Source organism: Ranitomeya variabilis, chromosome 1 (assembly GCF_051348905.1).
Source record: "Ranitomeya variabilis isolate aRanVar5 chromosome 1, aRanVar5.hap1, whole genome shotgun sequence".
Taxonomy (NCBI): domain Eukaryota; kingdom Metazoa; phylum Chordata; class Amphibia; order Anura; family Dendrobatidae; genus Ranitomeya; species Ranitomeya variabilis.
Genome location: NC_135232.1, coordinates 359342664 through 359356514, shown reverse-complemented (window position 1 = coordinate 359356514; position 13851 = coordinate 359342664).

The following is a 13851-nucleotide window of genomic DNA, read 5'->3' as shown; positions in this document are numbered from 1 at the left end:
CATGGTGTTTTATGTGTAAGAAATCTCACCTACTTTTACCTATATAAACTTAATCCACCACCTTTAAGTCATCTTGAACAGCACTCCTGCAACCTGTTTATAAGCACCCAGCTTCCCGGCATATCTAAGAAAATACCTTCTATAATCCTCCCACGTCATATGCTAATTGGTCTGGTTGAAAGGGTATTGTCTGTGCTTGGTGCCTCCTGTATCCCTGCAATCATCATTCTATCTTGACTGATGTGGCCGACGTTTTCCACGACATCCACACAGCCTGTATTGCCTGCACAGCTTCTGTGAAAGTCGAGTAGACCGTGGATGACATCAGCCATATCACTCAAGGCAGGAGGGTTGGCGATTGCGGGAAAAGAGGAGGCGCCAGGCACAGACCAGCATCACCCAGTCGTCTAATCCACGGTGATTAGAATATTGCGCAGAAGGATTATAAAATATATTTTCTAACTTATGCATGGGATGCTCGACACTTATGGACAGTTTACTAAAATGCTAATAAAGATGACTTAAAGGGGTTGTCGTTCCAGCAGTGTCTGTACTTGCGTTCCCAGGACTCGTGAGGTTTTTATGATACGTGAGCCCTGTGCCTAATCACTTCTGGCATCACTGTTCCTGTCTTTAGATATATACATAATCAAGAGGAAGTGAGCAGCCAGCCACAGCTCTCGCTCCATCTTGATTATTTATACATCTGAAGGCGGGGACAATGATGCTAGTGCTGGTTGGGTGTAGGACTCACGTGTTATAACCACCGTACGAGATCCCTGTGAACACGAGTGCTTGACACCGCTGAAATGGCAGTGCAGGAGGTATGTATACACCCTGTTCCAAATTATTATGCAAATTATATTTTTCTCGGATTTTCCTAAATGGTCGGTGCAAATGACAGTCAGTCTAATAAAAGTCATCACCCATTAGAGTATACATTGAATTTTATTGAATAACCCTCCCAATGATAACAGTATAATCTCCAAAATGAATAAAAACTTAAATGCACTGTTCCAAATTATTAGGCACAGTAGAATTTCTAAACATTTGATATGTTTTAAAGAACTGAAAATGCTCATTTGTGGAATTTGCAGCATTAGGAGGTCACATTCACTGAACAAAAAAAGCTATTTAACTCCAAAAAACATCCTAACAGGCCAAGTTACATGTTAACATAGGAGCCCTTCTTTGGTATCACCTTCACAATTCTTGTATCCATTGAACTTGTGAGTTTTTGGAGAGTTTCTGCTTGTATTTCTTTGCATGAAGTCAGAATAGCCTCCCAGAGCTGCTGTTTTGATATGAACTGCCTCCCCCCTCATAGATCTTTTACTTGATGATACTCCAAAGGTTCTCTATAGGGTTGAGGTCAGGGGAAGATGGTGGCCACACCATGAGTTTATCTCCTTTAATGCCCATAGCAGCCAATGACTCAGAGGTATTCTTTGCAGCATGAGATGGTGCATTGTCATGCATGAAGATGATTTTGCTCCTGAAGGCACATTTCTGCTTTTTATTCCATGGAAGAAAGTTGTCAGTCAGAAACTCTATGTACTTTGCAGAGGTCATTTTCACACCTTCAGGAACCTTAAAGGGCCCTACCAGCTGTTTACCCATTACTCCGACCCAAAACATGACTCTTCCACCTCCTTGCTGACGTTGCAGCCTTGTTGGGACATGGTGACCATCCATCCAACTGGACCAGCCAGGGTTGCTCGACACTCATCAGTAAACAAAAATGTTTGAAAATTAGTCTTCATGTATGTCTGGGCCCACTGCAACAGTTTCTGATAGTGAACACTGTTTAGGGGTAGCCGAATAGTAGGTTTATGCACCACAGCAAGCCTTTGAAGGATCCTACACCTTGAGGTTCGATGGACTCCAGAGGCACCAGCAGCTTCAAATAGCTGTTTGCTGCTTTGTAATGGTATTTATTTCATGCGGCCCTCTTAATCCAATGAATTTGTCTGGCAGAAACCTTCCTCATTATGCCTTTATCTGTATGAACTCTGTCTGTGCTCTGTTTCAGTCACAAATCTCTTCAGAGTATGATGATCACTCTTAAGTTTTCGTGAAATATCTAATGTTATCATACCTTGTCCAAGGCATTGCACTATTTAAAGCTTTTCAGCAGCAGAGATCCTTTTTATTTCCCATATTGCTTGAAACCTGTGACCTGCTTAATAATGTGGAACATCATTTTTAAGTAGTTTTCCTTTAATTAGAATCACCTGGAAAACTAATTATCACATGTGTTTAAGATTGATTTCAGTGATCCATTGAGCCCTGAGACACAATACCATCCACGAGTTTATTTGAAAAACAAAACAATTAAATCTTTATCACACTTAAATCCAATTTGGATAATAATTTGGAACATGGTTTTATTTTCACTGGGCGAACATTCAGATCGAGAAGGGGTTGTCCACTACTACTTTATTAAGATGGTAAAATTAGTTTATACAGGGAAAAAGTGCTGACAGGTTCCCGTTAAAGGGAACCTGTCTCCCCAAAAATCGAAGGTCAGCTATGCCCACCAGCATTAGGGGCTTATCTACAGCATTCTGTAATGCTGTAGATAAGCCCCCGATGTATCCTGAAAGATGAGAAAAAGAGGTTAGATTATACTCACCCAGGGGCGGTCCCGGTCCGTTTCTTCTTCCGATGGGCGTCGCGGTCCAGGGCCTCCCATCTTCTTACGATGACGTCCTCTTCTTGTCTTCAGGCTGCAGCTCCGGCGCAGGCGTACTTTGTTTGCCCTGTTGAGGGCAGAGCAATGTACTGCAGTGCGCAGGCGCCGGGAAAGGTCAGAGAGGCCCAGCGCCTGCGCACTGCAGTACTTTGCTCTGCCCTCAACAGGGCAGACAAAGTATGCCAGAGCCGCAGCGTGACTACAAGAAAAGGATGTCATCGTAAGAAGATGGGAGGCCCTGGACCGGACCGCCCCGCCCCTGGGTGAGTATAATCTAACCTCTTTTTCCCATCTTTCAGGAATGCTGTAGATAAGCCCCTGATGCTGGTGGGCTTAGCTCACCTTCAATTTTGGGGGTGACAGGTTCCCTTTAAGTGCGATCAATTAAACCCACAAGGAAACACAGATATTTCTTAAAACACAAACATTAATGTTACATACAAGTTTAAAGAGGATTTTTACCAGTTTGAACATGTTACACTGGCCATATCATTGAATTGTGGCTACAGAACTAAATAAAACATAGTTAACTTATAAAATTTATATTAGAATTTATGATAAGACCAACTGGGTGTTTCTAGAAATTTGTCTCTGGGGGTGTGCACATCTTATACTCCATGACATTGACCGATCATAAGCAGGCAGCAACATTCAGGGGAAAAAGAACATGCCCACGGCTTTTTCCTGTGCGGGACATGTAGTGGCTGTCTGTTATCATCACAGATCTCACTGCAGAGCTGTGTGTGATTAGAAAGTGTCAGGAGTAGAGCAGATATGAATGTGATTACAAACACTTTTCAGCTTTCATTTAACTGCAGTCAGTGTGCGGTAAGGCTACTTTCACACTAGCGTCGTACGACGCACGACGAATTGCGTCGTTGCGACGTACCGACACAAGCAGTGAAAGTGCCGCACAACGGGGGCAGCGGATGCTGTTTTTCAACGCATCCGCTGCCCCATTGTGAGGTGCGGGGAGGAGGGGGCGGAGTTCCGGCCGCGCATGCGCGGTCGGAAAAGATGATCTCGATGCACCAAAAAAGTTACATGCAACGTTTTTTGGTGGCGACAGACCCACGCAACCGTCGCACGACGGTTGCGACGTGTGGCAATGCGTCGCACTGCGTCGCTAATGCAAGTCTATGGAGAAAAAACACATCCTGCAAGCACTTTTGCAGGATGCGTTTTTTGTACAAAACGACACATAGCGACGTGCAGTGCACGACGCTAGTGTGAAAGTAGCCTAAGAGTCAGTGTAGCTGGGCTGAGCTTTGTTTTACTACAAACACTTCTAGAACCTCTAAGCTCATAGTGCTGTCAGCTCTGTTGTACTGCACTTCCTGCCACACTGACTGCTGTGAGATGAAAGCTGAAAGTGTTAGTAATTACACTAATCTCTGCTCCATTCCCAGCACTTTGCAATCACACACAGCTCTCCCCAAAGACCAGCTAGGAGAGCAGACTATCATTTCATATCTCACACAACAGAAACCTGTTTGAAGCTATTGTGGGTGAGTGTTCTTTTTCACCCTGCATTATGTCTCCAGTTTATGATTGCTCAGCCTCATGCATGAGAAGTACACGCTCCCCAGAGACAAATCTCTGTTATCGCCCTGTTGCGTTTATCATAAATTATAAACTTAGTTTTTATTTCTTCTCCATATCAACTTAAAAAGTTATGTTTTATTTAACTATGTTGCCACTGTTCCATGAAATGGCCAATTTAATGTTCTCAAGCTGGTGAAAGATCATCTTTCTCTTTAAAGGAGTTATTCAGAATTTTTAAACACTGCACAAAACTTAGAATGCAATAATTACTCGCCTGGTAAATCCCCTTTGTTACGCAGTAATAATGTGTCAGCCACAGTCATGCGATTGCTGTAGTCATTCGCTGGCATCATTGGAAATGGTAGGATGGTTGGCACGTGACTGTTAAGGCCTGTGATGGGGTCGTCACAACAGGGCAATGAAATGGTTTGCCTGACTTATGATACTGATGACCAATCCGTAGATCAGCTTTTATTGGTGGCTGCCACATGTAAACACCTAATGGAGCTGAACAACTCTGCACCATTCAATATGTAGCAGCCGCTCCAGGTAAGATGAGCTATTTAAGAGAGTAGGAGATGATCTGCAGTACCTAAAAAAAAAAAAAAAAAATCTGCTACACCTTGAGCAGAGCTAGGCTGTTAACCCCTTCACGACATATGACGTATATTTATGTCATTGTTATGCTAGAGTTGCAACTCACTTGGGAAAATAGGCAGCAAACTAAACACTGCAACTGACCCTGTTGGTTCCTGTACAGACTAGAGGTCCTGACACACAGTCCCTAATGTTCATGCATGCAGAGATAACCACAGACTAGAAGCTTGGACCTAAACTTCCTGAAACGCCATGGAGTGCTTCAGGTTCTTCTTAAAGAACCAGAGGGCAGTGTAGAATGTAAATTACCTACAAAAGGGCAAGTGTGCTGAAAAAGGAAATGTCCCAGAGTGAGTAAAGTAAACCATGAAATGCAAAACAAAGTATAAAGTACCGTATTTTTCGGACTGTAAGACGCACACCGAGGTTTTAGAGGTGGAAAATAGGAAAAAAAAAATTAGAATCAAACAAATGTGGTAAAATATTTAGTAACATAAATAACATACTATTATATGTGCTGTTATTATATATAATAGTAAGTTATTATATTGGAAGCTGCGGGACCAGTGTGGTGTCAGACTAGTTCTTGATGTGTCGGTCAGTTTTTCTGTTATATATATATGGAGTATTGCTATGTTCAGTAGAAATTGTGGGACAAATTTTGGTGCCATTTTAACCCACTTCTTGTGTGAAGATGTAAAATCTGGGGCTAAAACGTAATTTTGAAGGTAAAAATGTACCGTATTTTTTGGCATATAAGACGCACTTTTTCCCCCCAAAAATTGTGAGGAAAATGGGGGGTGCGTCTTATATTCGGAACGCAGGCTTACCGGCATTGTGGCGGCGACAGAGGTGCCGGCATGATGTGGCACGGTGAGCTGTATGGCGTGAGCAGGTCCCATCCATATTTGAGGTGAATCCGCGGCCCGGTATTGATGGAGAGCAGCAGCGCTGGTGAGTTACGGTATTTTCCGGTGGTGGCGGCCATCTTGCTGAGGCCGCGCGTGCGCAGATTCACTACTCTGCTTCAGGAAAATGGCCGCGGGAGGCCACGCGTGCGCAGATGGAGATCGCGGTGGCCATTTTCCTGAAGCCCTGGGACGCAGAGTAGTGAATCTGCGCACGCGCGGCCTCAGCAAGATGGCCGCCGCCACCGGAAAATACCGTAACTCACCTGCGCTGCTGCTCTCCATCAATACCGGGCCGCGGATTCACCTCAAATATGGATGGGACCTGCTCACGCCATATAGCTCACCGTGCCACATCATGCCCGCACCTCTGTCGCCGCCACAATGCCGGTAAGCCCGCCGCCACCAGGAAAACCACCCAGCTCTGCTGCTCTCCTTCACTACTGCTGTGGCGTCACCTCAAATGTGGAAGGGACCCTGGCCGCTGCCACCTGAGGAAGTGACCGCACGTCTGCCACCGCCACAGCAACCTCCCCATGGACACCAGGCCATGGCGTCGCCCACCTAAGCAGGATGGGACCCTGCTCAGGTGCACGCCGTTCCGCCCACCGCACCTCAGCATCACCTCACCTCTGCCACCACCATGCCTCCTGTGACCCTGCTCTGCCACTGCCTGCCCTCAGGTAAGAGATCTTAAATTCGGACAATAAGACGGACCCCCATCTTATAAAAAATCTTTTTTTCTGCATTTTTCACCCCAAATTTGGGGTGCGTCTTATAGGACGGTGCGTCTTATAGGCCGAAAAATACGGTAGTTATTTTTTCTTCATTGCTCAATGGTATAAAATTCTGTGGTGTCAATACGATCACTGCACTCCTAGATGAATTCATTGAGAGGTGTAGTTTGTAAAATGGGGTTACTTATGGGGGGTTCTGCTGTTCTGGCACCTGATGGCCTCTCCTAGTGGGTCATGGTACCTGCGAACCATAACAGTAAGGCTATGTGCACACGTCAGGATTTCTTGCAGAAGTTTCCTGAACAAAACCGGACATTTTCTGCAAGAAATCCACATGCGTTTTTTTGTGTTTTTTTTCAGGAGGTTTCCAATGCAATAATATAGTGGGAAATCCGCAAAAAATCCTCAAAATTAATGAACATGCTGCGTTTTTTACCGCAATGCGTTTTTTTTCGCGGAAAAAAATGCAACATATGCACAAAAATTGCGGAATGCATTATAAATGATGGGATGCATGTGTATGCGTTTTTTAAGCGTTCCTATCACGTTTTTATAGCGAAAAAACTTGAAAAATCCTGAACGTGTGCACACAGCCTAAAATCTGGCGCTCCTTGCCTTCTGAGCCTTGCACTGTGCCTGGAAAATATTTCCCGATTACATGTAGGGTATTGGTGCACTCAGGGAAAAATGGACCTCAGTTTGTTGCGAAAACAATTCCTATTAGCCCTTGGAAAAATTAAAATCTTGGGGCTAAAACAACATTGTAGTGATAAAAATATAATTTATTCTTTCTTCACCGCTCGATGGTATAAAATTCTGTGAGGCACATGTAGTGCCATGTCACATTGGCAGGGGCTCTGCCAGTGTGACATGGCACCCTCAAATCATTCCAGCAAAATCTGAACTCCAATATGGCGCCTCTTCCCTTCTGAGCTTTGCACTGTGCCTCAAAAGTAGTTTTCCCCCACATATGTGGGGTATCGGCGTACTCAGGAGAAGTTGCACAACAAACTGTATGGTGCAATTTCTCCTGTTACCCTTATAAAAATGCCAAATTTGGCCCCAAAATAACATTTTTTGTGGGGAAAATTTGTTTTTTTTAATTTTCACGGCTCAATATTATAAACCTCTGTGAAGCACCTGGGGGTTGAAGGTGCTCACCACACATCTAAGTACGTTCATTGAGGGGTCTGTTTTCCAAAATGGGGTCACTTGTGGGGGGTTTCCACTGCTTAGGCACATCAGGGGCTCTGCAAACACGACATGGCATCTGCCAATTGTTCCAGCAAATTTTGCATTCAAAAAGTAAAATGGTGTCCCTTCCCTTCCGAGCTCTGCCGTGCTCCCAAACAGTGGCTTTCTCCCACAAATGGAGTATCGGCATGCTCAGGAGAAATTGCACAACAAGGTTTGGGGTCCATATTTTCCTGTTACTCTTGTCAAAATAAAAAAATTTGGATCTGTAGTCGATTTTTTGTGAAAAAAAGTTACATTTTAATTTTTTTTTTAAATTCCTGTGAAGCACTTAAAGGGTTAATAAACTTCTTGAATGTGGTTTTGAGTAGAGATGAGCGAATTTGATTGGGTTCCTGCTTATTCGGCAAGCTATAGCGCTTGCTGAATAAGCTGCATTGAGAACCCGGATATATGGAGTGCGCCGGCTGATCAGCTGTTCTGAGCCGTAGCTGCATGTGTCGTGGCTGTTTCACTGTCACAACACATCAACTAGGAAAACGCTAATTTGATGGGTGGATTGATCTTCTGTGCTGCACAAAAGATCATCGTCCTTGGCAGCGCATCGTCCGGTGTGAACAGGACTTGTTGCCGAGGACATTGGCAGGCTATACATACCATTTCAGATGGTTCAGTGCACATAATAATAATAACCAATTGGTGATCTATTAATACCTTAATCATTGTATGGATGACACTGTTCTCTTTTATAAAGCAGATATGCCATTTTCAGCTGCATAAGGGCCATTCAAGGAGGATGGACAAGGGGTCTAAAAATTTACAGGTGACAATTGACAGATGAAAATTAGTGATGAGAGAATTTGTTCGGAAAACGATTGCCAAACATAAATTCGTCACGAATATGGCACATTCAGATTCGTGATCGGAAGCACAAGCAAAATTTTATAAAATAGGAAAAAAACTAATATTTGGTAAAAAGTGTGGGAAAATATTTGCGTTGCTACAAAAGTATTTTCAGCACCTTAGCAACAATAATGGTGGTGTTTCACGAGCATTTGGCACGTGTTTGATGAGGGGAGGGGGTTTGCAGAGCTCAGAGGTGCGGCGTTCTTATAAACAGTCTTATTTTCCCTAACTTTATGTGTGCACATTGCAGCTAGCCAATCAGGGCGCAGGAAACATCCACAATGTCCTGACACCATGGCTTGTGTCATTGGCTCCTAAAATAACATGTCCCTCTCCATATAAAGAGCGGACATCTTGTTTTAGCGCCATTTTGACACTATAACAGCGCAGAGGGACTGCTCCTGACACTGACACTGTTAGCAGCAAGAATATAGCTAGTTAACTAGGCGGTTTTATATCAGTCAGATAGTGTCCCTATCACAGTGATCAAAATAAAAAAATAGTAAATGAACCCCTCCTTTATCACCCCCTTAGCTAGGGAAAAATAATAAAATAAAGAAAATGCATTTATTTCCATTTTCGCATTAGGGTTACAGTTGGGCTAAAGTCAGTTGGGCTAAAGTTAGGGTTGGGGCTAAAATTAGGGTTCGGCTATGTTTCCATGTTAAGAATTCATTCAGGATTTGCTACGGATTGGACTCTGCGTACAGCCGTAGCGTCCAATCCACAGAGTCCAGATGTTACAGCCCTGCGTAACCGGACTTGTGGCGTGTCTTTCCAAACCGCAGCATGTCTATTTATCTTGCAGAGATGCTCCGTCTCCGCAAGATAAATAACACAGTCTATGAATACGATGTGGTGATTGCTCATGTGTTCAATGTCCGTTTATGAGTTATAACCTCATAAAGTGACAGTGCTCAGAATTATAAAAATTGGCCCGGTCATTAAGCTGCAAATTGGCTCCGTCATTAAGCGGTTAAATTTACCTTCCAGCATTTTCTTTTTGGCCACAGACACATGTTCTACAAGTGTGTTGTGCACTGCTTCTATTGTGCTCCATGCCTGAGTACAGCATTCTAAATAATATTTTTTCATTAGCTAAATGTGAAACAGCCTGCTGTATCCCACCTTGTCATTTAGTGCTGTGGTGATATGAAACTGTCTGCAGACCTAACGCATATTAAAAAAAAATATAATATTTCAGTTGCAAAAAGTTAGACAGCCCGTTGTATTACACTTTGTCATTTTGTTGGGTTGAAATGAAGCTGTCTGCAGATCTCACGAACATGACAAAAAATGTTTTTTGTTGCTAAATGTCATACAGTAGGGGACCTGACTTTTAAATAGTTTGTAGCATCTAGTGTGTTATAGAGGCCTGATCCAGAGGCCTCAAAAAAATTATTTTGTTCCTAGTGTCATACAGTAGGGGACCTGACTTTCAAATAATTTGTAGCATCTAGTGTGCTAGTGTGCTATAGAGGCCACCAAGAAATTCTTGCGCTCCTAACATCATACAGTAGGGGACATCTGACTTTCAAATAGTTTGTAGTATATGTTCTTTCTCATACAGGTCACATCCACACTCAAACAATTCTTTCTTCTGTGATTAACGCAATACAGCACACCATATTTGACCTTGGAATTTACTGCAGCTGAAATTCAACTGTTTGAATAGGTGGTGCAGAGTTTAAAATCAAATTTTTTGTTGCTAATACTGTGCTCCTACCACACTATCTGAGCAACATACCTGGGAAAAAGCAAGGCCATGGTGGAAGGGGCATTAGGTTGGTATTCACTGTGTACGTGGGGTAGGTGGTAAGGTTAGTGAAAGCACTAGTGAACCAACAATGTCACGTCCTATGCAAAGACATCTGACAACTTCTGCTACCGGACGGGTGGCCTCTCCTCCTTTTCCTCCACCTCAACATCACACTCAGTACAGTCCACAAAGGTGGCATCCAAATTCCCCTTGCTTTCCCCCACGTCCCAACTCTCCAACCGTACAACTGACTGTACAGAACCACAGATGGGTGAGACTGGAGAGCTGTTCACACATTCTATGCCATGGTCATCAGAAGTGTACTCAAAAGCCTCAAGAGGAGGAAATCTGCACTGATGTCCAAAATTTTAATAGCTTGGATCTGGAGCAGTACGGAGTAGAGTCCAAGCAGCATCTTGACCCTCGTCATCAGACGTTAACCCCGGGGGGAGGTGATCCTGATGAGACTCAGATATCTGAGGCTCACGTGGACTGTACTGTGCTGTCAGGGCAGGGATAGGAGGAGGGCGACTCCAAGGGGGAGGAATGTGATAACAGAGTATGATGATGAGGTGTAAGATCCCACTTGGCGTGAACTTAGAGGCACACAGCTGAGTAGGTCATCTGAGGAGGAAGACGAGGAGGTTATGTTGCACCATACGTCGCAGACACGTAGTGCTGCAGCCACGATGAGCAATGCATCCTCAGCCATAACTGTGGCTGTGACAAGCAGCATCCGTGGGTCTGCAGCTCGCAGGGGTAGCAAGGGTTGCCTAGCCTGGGCCTTTTTTGACACTGCAAATGATGAGCTAACTCACATAATCTGCAAACTTTGCAAAAAAAAATTAGTAGTACAGGTGAAAAGTGCAATAATTTGACTATTATATGTGTGAACTGTCATGATCCATTTTTGGATTTGTGGCAGCTCTGGTTCCACTCTGATTTAAAAAATGTAGCTTTTTTTCCTTTCAGGACCAGCGGATGTTAATGTCAGCTTTCCCTCCTGGCAATCTGCAAGTGCAGAGTTGCTGGGTCAGCTGATATGGGTGGTGACCACTCCCACCATTTTTTAAATGGTCATCTGATACATCAGCTGACTGTTGGTGATAGAGTTTCTCTGGAGACCAGCCGATGTGTGAGGAGCTCTCTGGTGCCGGCATGTATCAACAGTTTGAGGTCCTGGTTTTGCATCCTATGCTGAGTGGAGTTTGCAGCAGCAGCTTGGAAGCTAAGTGTTGTGTTTATACCTCATCTGTTTGGTGTTTGTCACTGTCCCCTGTGTTGTACCATCTGCAGTGGTGAGGCTAGCGCACTTGCCGGCCAGTGCACTAGCCAGGGTAGTGTGAGGTGACAGCAAGGGACGAGGTTCCTGACGGCGATAGGGGAAAGTATCCACTTAAGGCGTTAGGGGAGTGCAGGGACAGGCTCAGGTTTGAGCTCAGGTGGTGACCATCCATTCTTTATCGGTAGGGCCTTCCTCTCCCTTTTATCATCCCATTGTGTGATTATTGTGCTGTCCACTGACCGACCCCCTGCTGAGTCGTTCTATATTGTGACATGAACCTTCACATTAGCAATCAACATGAGTTAATCTGGAAATCCCACTGTGCTAAAATGGGGACAAGTGGACCTCAACAACCATCAGCCGCCCCATCAATCGCATCTGCTGCTTCTTCCTCCTCCTCTGTTGCTGTGCCAACTATTGAGACACAGGTCTTCGACCGCAGAACATCTGGTTCTTTACCCGCTCCAGTCACGCTGACTGAGAGCCCGCCATCAGCTGTAATGGATGCAGGCATGCCTGCTATTTTAGACCCATCTCCGAGAACAAGCACATCACAACTTTCGCAATCCACCGTAACATCTCCGCCTGCACCTCTCTCACGGTCCAACAGTTTGTATGGTTCACTGTACACTGCCCTCTCTCAGCATTGCAGCCAGCCCACGGTACCGCAGTTGTGGTCACGTAAAAGATCGTATCCTCCAACGCAAGACAAAGCTAAGAGGTAGAACTCCACCATCTCCAATCTGTTTGCCACGGAAATGCTGTCTGGTAGATACAGTTTCCAAATGCTGATGGCCGTCGCAGTCCCCCAGTACCAACTGCCCAGTTCCTATTACTTTTCTAAGAAAGCTGTGCCTGCGCTACACCAGCGTGTCACAGATAAAATCACCCATTCCTTGACTAAATCTATGCCTGCCAGGGTGCATTGCACCACAGACACTTAGACAAGTAAGCAAGGCCAAGGGTCTTACAACTCACAGACTGGGCACTGGGTGACTCTGGTGGCTGTGGGGGCAGGCGCTGCTCCACAAGTCTTGGAGTCTCCAAGGCTTGCAGGACAAACCTCTACATTTAACACTTCCTCCACTGCTTCTGCCTCCTCCTCCTCTAGGGCCTCCACCTGCGCCCTCAACATCTGCCTTAATGAGGCACGCGTTCCAACAGTGCAGAGCGAATCCCCACCACCTCTGCACTGCGTAGCCAGGGCTCACCGCTGTCAGGCAGTGTTAAAATTTATATGCCTTGGAGATTGCAGTCATACAGCTGAAAGTTGTGGACAGCTCTCCAGACTGAGTTTGATCAATCGCTGTCTCCGCTGAACCTGCATCCAGGGAAGGCTATGTTCGATAATAGTGCGAACCTGAAGGCGGCTCTTTGACGAGGCAAGCTCACATATGTGCCTTGCATGGCTCACGTCCTCAACCTGGTGGTACAGCATTTTCTCCGCCACTATCCGTGCCTTGGTGAGCTGCTCCAAAAAGCGCGTAAATTGTGTGCTCATTTCCACCATTCGCATCCCTCAGGTCATTGACTTGCATCGATACAGAGGTCCATGCCAGTAAACAGGCTTATATGCGATATGCCAACACGGAATTCCACCCTGCACATGTTGCAGCAATAACGAGCCCTGACGCAGTATGTCATGTCGTATAGCATAGGTCAACACAGTATGGACGTGGCACATATCACGTTTACGGAGTGGGCACAGATTAAGGACCTCTGCACCCTTCTGCACAGTTTTGAAATGGCTACTAAGATGGTTACCACTGATGACGCCGTCATCAGCATCACTATTCCGGTCATCTATATGCTGGAGCAGACTTTGAATAGCTTGCAGGAGGAGATGGTGGTCACAGAAGAAGAGGAGGAGGTGAACAAATGGAGAGGATGATGCAGGAGTATCCAGAACTGAATATGAATACTATCAGGGAGGGTTTGGACCCTTTCACATTTTGGTCTTACAAAATGGATGAGTGGCCTGAGCTCGACTCACACGCCTTGGAGGTTTTATCGTGCCCAGCAGCCAGCGTTCTCTCAGAACCTGTCTTCAGTGCTGCTAGTGGTGTCCTGATGGATAAGCGCAGCCGGCTGTCTCCTCAAAGTATAGACGGCCTAACTTTCATCAAGATGAACAAGTCATGGATCTCCAAGGACTTTTGCACCCCAGTCGCAGACTGTATAGACTAGGTGATATTGCATTTTTTTGTGTGATACATTAATGTCAC